This window comes from Macrobrachium nipponense, chromosome 2 (assembly GCF_015104395.2).
Source record: "Macrobrachium nipponense isolate FS-2020 chromosome 2, ASM1510439v2, whole genome shotgun sequence".
Taxonomy (NCBI): domain Eukaryota; kingdom Metazoa; phylum Arthropoda; class Malacostraca; order Decapoda; family Palaemonidae; genus Macrobrachium; species Macrobrachium nipponense.
This window is the reverse complement of record NC_087201.1, coordinates 117,257,015-117,264,675: the sequence shown is the minus strand read 5'-3', so window position 1 is coordinate 117,264,675 and position 7,661 is coordinate 117,257,015. Positions and strand designations below refer to the sequence as shown.

Here is a 7,661-nt window from a genome sequence, read left to right as displayed (position 1 = left end):
ATTAGTAAGAGGGGTTCCCTCACGCACGGGGGGAAGACATCCCCACCCCGAACGCAAGGAAGACCCCAAATACAAAATACAACGAAGAAGCTGAGCGGGGGCAGGAAGGAAGACGAAGAATCGGATACCAAGGGAGTCGCGGGAGAGCTTTCCGACGACTTCCTGGCAGACCTTCGTTCCCCTACCCCCCGCACAGCAGTGAAAAGTAAATATGAAAATGAAACAGAATACTGCCCTTGCGATTCACTTCATAGAACTTAAAGGGGAAAAGATCAATTCCCGGGTATAAGAACGGAAACTTGATCCAATAATATGATGCTATCATAAAATATATATGAAAATGAAACAGAATACTGCACTTGCGATTTCATTTTCACATAAAAAAAATCGTTAAGGATCAATTCCCGGGTAAGAACGAAAAATTGATCCAAATTAAATTCATGTAAATAAATAAATGAAAATGAAAAGAATATTGCAATTGCGAATCCACTTTCATTGCATTCTATTATACAAAATTAAAAGGCTCGTGCCGAGCGCAATCACACTCTCGGTAACGAACGCACAGGGCAAAATATAATGAAAAGAGTACTACATTTTTCAATTACACTTTCCGCCCAAAACCCCAAAATACATGACTCGGGGGGCGCGAGCGCGCCCGCCCTCGGCACCGAGACATAATTCAAGGGTTCAATTCATGAAAAAGAGAGGAAATCGCCGCATCTACGGCGATAACTCCATGTTGGTTCATAATTAAGTAATGAAAATGAAAACAGTGTACTTACAGTTTCATTTTCAACAAACCATTAGTAGAAAACACAATATAAACAAAGCATACGACGATGAAGCGGGCAGAGAGCGATGACGAAACACACGTCCTTCACACCCGCGGCGAAAGCAAAAGAGATTTGTTTACCTCCCAGTCGCGCGGCGCGCGACTGTCGGACAAGCAGTTAACTACCCGTTCTCCCCTTGTTCGAAGCTTACGACCGTTCCAGCTGCCGCTAGCTACTTCCTATTGTTAAAGGACCGATGGTTTGTATTACGTATCGGAACAAATTTACTTTATATTTGTTAGAGGAATATTTATATTTTCATAAAAACTTATGTTATATTTCTTGAATACTTCAAAAATGATGGCATACTTGCAAATATTTGCCTATGCAATTATTCTTTGTCAAAGCCAAGATTTTGTTCCTAGGCCTAGGTGTGTTAGATTTCTTTACTTTACACTTAGCATTCACATCCCTCTATCAACAATTTTCTGGCCAGAAAGCAAAGAAGTTATTCTACACATTCTTCCATTTCAAGTTACCTAATGAAAGGATATATATACACACCAAAAACGAGCAGAAGGTCTTTTAAGAAAATAATATAAGCCACTTGAAAAACAAGTGTTCCATACGCCCTGATATTAATACTTACCTATGATATTTCAATTAACTAGGGGAAACAACAGAGTGGACTAGCTGATCCAGTCTTGCCTGCTTGTTGATGCACCCTCCGAAAAAGTACTTCTGCTTACTTTCAAAAGGAGAGTAGAGGTCTTGAGGTGTTGCTCCCACCCCACCGATGACTCATGACTGGGGCCCATCTCCAGTGTCAGGATGAGTTAAAGTACTTTTTAGAAGGGTGGATCAACAAGCAGGCAAGACTGGATCAGCTAGTCCACTTGGTTGTTTCCCCAATTCCTGAAATTCACACTGGTCACATGAAAACTGTTGGGAAACGTAAATTTAACTCATTAGGTAGCCTAGGTTAGACTACATCTCTGTACCTAGTGTATACTAGTTAGTATCACCTTTTTTCTCTTCCAAAAAGGAAAAGGCCCAATTTTGCACGGGACCCCCATTTCCATTACAGATACACTTACAAGTGGAGTGCAATGTGTCAACCAACCCTAAGTGGTTTGGAGCATTTCCTTATAATATTTTTTTTTAGACCACTGGCCTAAGCCTACTGGATGAAGATGAACCGATGGTTACTTATGGGTATCTACCTTTTTTTTCATTTAAATGTACAAAACTTCATGCAGACTTCCAGAATAGTACCTAGGTAAGTGAATTTTATTGTTGTTGTAGTTTTTCACCACTTCTGTTGGTGCTAATCACTTGTTTTATTTAGTATTATTATCAACAATAAAACCCAGGGTATTTCTACAGAAGCAATCCGCGGTGGCCTAGACTATGGCAATTGACGTTTTCCTATGTTAATTTACTTACTGAACAAGAATTTAAAGTAATATTTATTCAGACGACTGTAATTAACCACCAGGGGGCAGTACTAAACACGGCAAAATAAATTGGACGCCCCAATCCCTAGTGGATGTCGTATCCGCGTTACGTTCCTTGCAGTTCGTGCGGAACTACTATTCTTTAGAATTACCCTGCAAGAAACGTAACCGTGGATACGACATCCACAAGGGATTGGGGCATCCAATCTATTTCGCCGTGTTTAGTACTGGCCCCTGGGGGTTAGGCTAATTACAGTCGTCCGAATAAATATTACATAGTAAAATTCTTGTTCAGTAGGTAAAACTGCATAGAAAAACCGCAACTGCCATAGTCTGGGCCGCCGCGGATAGGTACCCTAGATCTACCAAACCCAAGGACTTCTAGGTAGGTAGGCCTACTTTGGTCACCCGCCCCCAAACACCTTGCCTTAAGCTAATTGCTTTACTATATAGCCTAGCCTAAGTCTAGCTAGATAGGTAACTAGCGGCTAGTAGTACGCTCCAGTAAAGGAATCGCAAAAGGGATGTTTAGCCAAAAGAGCAATGATGAAAAAGAACAAAACACAAAATAAGTAGGTATAGTACCTACCTAGTACTGGTAGTACTAGCACCTAAGGTAGTATAGGTAGGCTATTTAAAAAATTTTTAGGGTTAGATCCAGTATTAAAATAAATAAATACTAGCCTAGTAGCTACTAGGTAGCCTAGATGGGTAATCAAAATAAAACAATAATTACATCTAGTACTTACACAATGGCTAATTAGCTGGACAGGAAGACCCGACTTGCAAAGTACAAAGTGAAAATTGAAAACTTGTCTCACGGGACACCTCTTTCACAATCAGCTGTTGCTCGTTTCGTTCAACTTCCTGAACATCACAACAAAGTTATCTCTGTTGGGATGATGACGTTTCATCAACCTACTGAGGTCTCCCTCCACAAATAATTATTTGGAGTGAAGAACTGGTCTCTTAATGAACACAGTGCAAATACTCAGCATTATGACTGCATGTATTATTGCTACCCAAATCCAATCTTTTTTACTTGAAATGTGCAAAACACTAAGAAACGGAGCGTTAATTTCTCACTCTACCTTCTATATGAACGAGCATACTGTCCAAAGTCCACATGGCAAAACTATCGACGGCACTTTTGAAGTAATGTTCCTGAAGAACATGACTTATCAATGACCTGACGACTTTATTTTACGATTTCCGTCAAGCCAAATATTATCTTCTCCAGATACAATTCCGACTGTCAGTTAATGATGAACAGATCTGTTTGATCTGTCTGCCAAATGTTTTGCTTCAGCCTTTAAATTTCCAGTCTAAAGATTGTACAATAAACTCCCCCTCGTAAATCAGCCCATCGGGATCATTGAAAATACAGTATGTAATGAAGAAAATACTATCTTCTTTTCCGAGTACTTTGATAGTGTGAACCAGAGATATAGTGGTGTGAGCTTAACGACTGTGCTAATGAGTCATGTGGTGGGACCAGAGAAGAAACTGAGTATAATACAGTAGTAATCGAAACAAAGTAAACTGCAAAAAAAAGAAATCTTAAAATACATTTGAGGAGTGAGTACCCGAAAAGAAAACTAATGCTATTTAACCCTCATAAAGAAAAGAAGAGGAAAGAAAGGAAACTGAAAGCATAATTATGATGATATTCACGCATTGCGGGAGCGTGTATGAAAGCCTAAATCTGTCTTTCCTTTTTGGACCAAAATTTAGTCACGTCTGAAAACTATTAGTTTTCAAACGCGAAATATTAATTTTATCTGCTTCGCAAATTATCTCTCGTGTGACTATATAGAGTTCAGGTGTGATCTAAATTATTTATGTGTCAGTTCGGTTAAATAACTAAACGGAAACTTCAGATAACAAGTATTGATAGCTACCCCTCCTAATTAATAATCTCTCTCTCTCTCTCTCTCTCTCTCTCTCTCTCTCTCTCTCTCTCTCTCTCTCTCTCTCTCTCTCTCTCTCTCACTTGATATAAATTCAAATACCCAACTGATATCAGCGAGTTCTCATACACACAGGAAACACTATTTTAGGTTGCAATTAACACAGCTCTCCTGAATAATCTTTCTGTGAGCATTAATATCTTCTCGAACAAAATCCTGCCATGCTCCTTCCCAGGTAGTATATAATGTCATTATACCTGGCAAACCTATAGTCACACAAGGATGGCTATTGAGGATATCTGATTGGACATGAATATATATACAATATATATATAGATATATATATATATATATATATATATAGATATATATATATATATTATATATATATATATATATATATATATATATATATATATATATAGTATGCATTATACAGGTGTATTATTTAAATAACAATTACTGTCCATTTTTGACCAACTCAAAATCAACATTTATGAAGGGGAGGAACTGCCAACCGCCCCCCTCCCCCATCCCCAATCGGGCCATATCCTGTAAGTTAGAAGGACTCTATTTAACTCTCGTTGACCTAGCTGACTTCAGTACCTTCTTCAGAAACAGATAATCATTCCAGAAGATTATGGCCTCAGGCCCTTGCGTACAACTTACCCTCCCCTGTACCCAGGGGCGTAACTGGTTCCAAAAAGCTGGGGGGGGACAATGGGATGGGTGGCGAGCGAAGCGAGCTTGTTCAGCTTGGGGTGTAGGGGGCGCTGTGAGCCCCAAGAAATTTTTTTAAATTTTAGCTCTATTTAGGGGAACTGTAAGGCCTACAAGGGCAGGTAAACTAAATAATATGGGTGGTTTAACATTAAACACCTGCATAAAGCAATTATGTGTCACATGTATGGATGCCATGAAATATTTGGTGGACATGCTTACCCTGCACATATAGAATTTGTCAATAGCTATATGCATTATTGATTTTCAATACATAAATACACACACACACACACACACACACACACACACACACACACCACACACACATATATATATATATATATATATATATATATATATATATATATATATATATGTGTGTGTGTGTGTGTGTGTGTGTGTGTGTGTGTGTGTGTTGTGTGTGTGTTGTTTTGTGTGTAAAATCACGAGCACAATTTTCTTATCCATGAAACAAAGCACCATAACTCCCTTGGAACTTTTCTGCCTTATCTGTTCAAAAAATATGATACAAGGGAGGTAGGATTTCATTATTAGTTAAATGATAGATAACTATAGAATACTTTATAATGTACCAAATGTTCTTTCAAACATGTAAATTTTCTTGAGATGTTCACAGAACACTTGCTCTATCTTCGTAGGAGCATGAATATTTAATCACATATTTCTTATTTTAGGGGGGACTAAGTATACTGTGTCCCCCATAACTCAAACTTTGGAGGGGACAAGGCCCCCACCCCACTTCCCCCCGTGAGTTACACCACTGCCTGTATCAGGTGTGTATACGTAGGCCTACGTAGTACATATTGGTTTCGCAGCATTAGCTGCATATTTTAGGGCTTGTGCCTTGTATGATAAGGCGCCCTATGAGGTAATGTTAGACTTGCGATAATCTTACGCTAAGTCGGTTGGTATTGCACTTCCATCTTCAATAAGGTGTCTTGGGGTTTGTAGATCACTTACGAAGTCAGGATTATCTTCTTGTTTATGACGACGATGTGTTAAACTCATGTTGATTCGGTGAGGAGGTTCTTGTAGAAAACACGAAGTATAAAAATATATATATTCTTCTGAAGTTTTACATGGTGAAGATCAGGTATGATTGTACAAGTCTTCTAATGACGATAGCTTGATCGCTTCTGCCAATGATGATGGCTAATCCTATTCCTCTACATGATAAAGCTTAGGTAAAGAGGTACAGGTCTTCTAATGACGATAGCTAACTCTGTTCTGCTTGTTCTACATCTCTGTTACAAGTTATGAAGGAAGCAGATAGTAGTTCGAACATATGAACATACAATCAGATGACATAGTTTCATACGAACATACAATCAAAATGAGACACGCTACAGATCACGTAGGCCGTTTGAATTATAGGTCGCGGTAGTTGTCTCAAGCAGGGAGCTTGGACTAATGTTTATAAACAATTGAATGACTACAGGTGACGGCATGTTATCTTAGCCTACTTTTATTGTATACGTCATCTTTAGCGTCTCTAGTCTGATCACATTCCTGCAAGCAATCTGGTTGACCTCTTTAGTTTTAGTCTTTTATATATATGGACTAACATTCCATATTTTTATTATGTAAACTCTTACACATATAGGTGATTCACTCTCGGTTAATACTTTAAACTTGAGGATCAATTTCACTGAAGATCTTCATTCACTTACGAAAATTTTATTTTACAATGAGAATTTATTTATCTATAAGAGACTAACGTATGGTCTCAAGTAAACTTCTAGAACTAACGGTAACCTAACTATTGCTATTTGTTACAATGTCGAATTTATAATACTATAATTATCGCTTGGCCGTGGCTAAAATTTCATACAGTCAGCGAAAGAAGTAACATGAATTAACCAAGTATTGATATTTTCAAGAAAACTTGATACTAAAAGGTATTTAAGGAGGAAATTATAATTGAATATGTTCAAGCAAATTAAGATTAAAATTAAAGTTCGGGCCTAAGTTCGATGGCAGGGGAACTACCCAGAAGTTACAGAATGTAGTTCAGTACCCTCATGCTGTCACAGAGCAGAAGCCAAAACCTATAGAGATGATATTTCCAAAAGTGTCAGTGGGGTTCTTTCCTTTAATATACCTGGGGGTTGTCTCCACCATTCATGATATGAGGAGTAACTAAATTTAGGAGGAACAAAGCTAAAGAGGAGACACCATAATTCCATCTTGTCCAAAATATCAAGCGTAACGGATGGGTGTAAATGCTTTAGTAGAAAGGCACTAAACCAGTTACGAAACAAACAGGGAGAGAGGAAGTTGGGAAACGCTATCAGACAAGTGCAAGATATACCAACTATCGAGAAGGATGAAGAAAAGTAAAGAAATAGTTGAAAACGTGTGTATCTGCCACAATACCTGTTTCAGTTTTACAGTCACCACTACTGCCTCGTCCATTCCTGCGGGACTTTTCTGCGTGGGAAATATTATTTAGTTTACTCAGGCTCCATGACTGCCTGAATGGAAGTTTTTCGATATTCTAATGCTGATATTCGATGAATAAAGTGTTCCCACATAAAATTAGGTATAAATGAAATTCATATAGAGAGACGAGGGATTGTGAAACATTACTAACAAGAGAAGATATGTACCTTGTAGTCAAGTTAATGTTAGGTAGTCCCCTCTTAGCGACTGATGAATAAGACATCTGCTGTATCAAGAATAAAAAAAATACAATTACATCATGCTGAATACTGCAAAAATAAAAGAATAATCGAAAAGGACTTTGTGCAACGTGTGCCTCTGTCAACAGAGGGTCT

At 38.2% G+C, this 7,661-nt stretch overlaps 1 protein-coding gene across 2 annotated transcripts in view; it reads right to left on the bottom strand.

Moving 5' to 3' along the window:
• Positions 1-3,316, bottom strand: part of LOC135220929 (major facilitator superfamily domain-containing protein 1-like) — a 178,478-nt gene extending 175,162 nt beyond the window's left edge. For both annotated transcript variants that reach the window (XM_064258585.1, XM_064258589.1), the window contains exon 1: positions 2,980-3,316. The gene's annotated coding sequence lies outside the window, so the exon portion shown is untranslated. The remainder of the gene's footprint in view (positions 1-2,979) is intronic.
• Between the last annotated feature and the right edge of the window lie 4,345 nt (positions 3,317-7,661).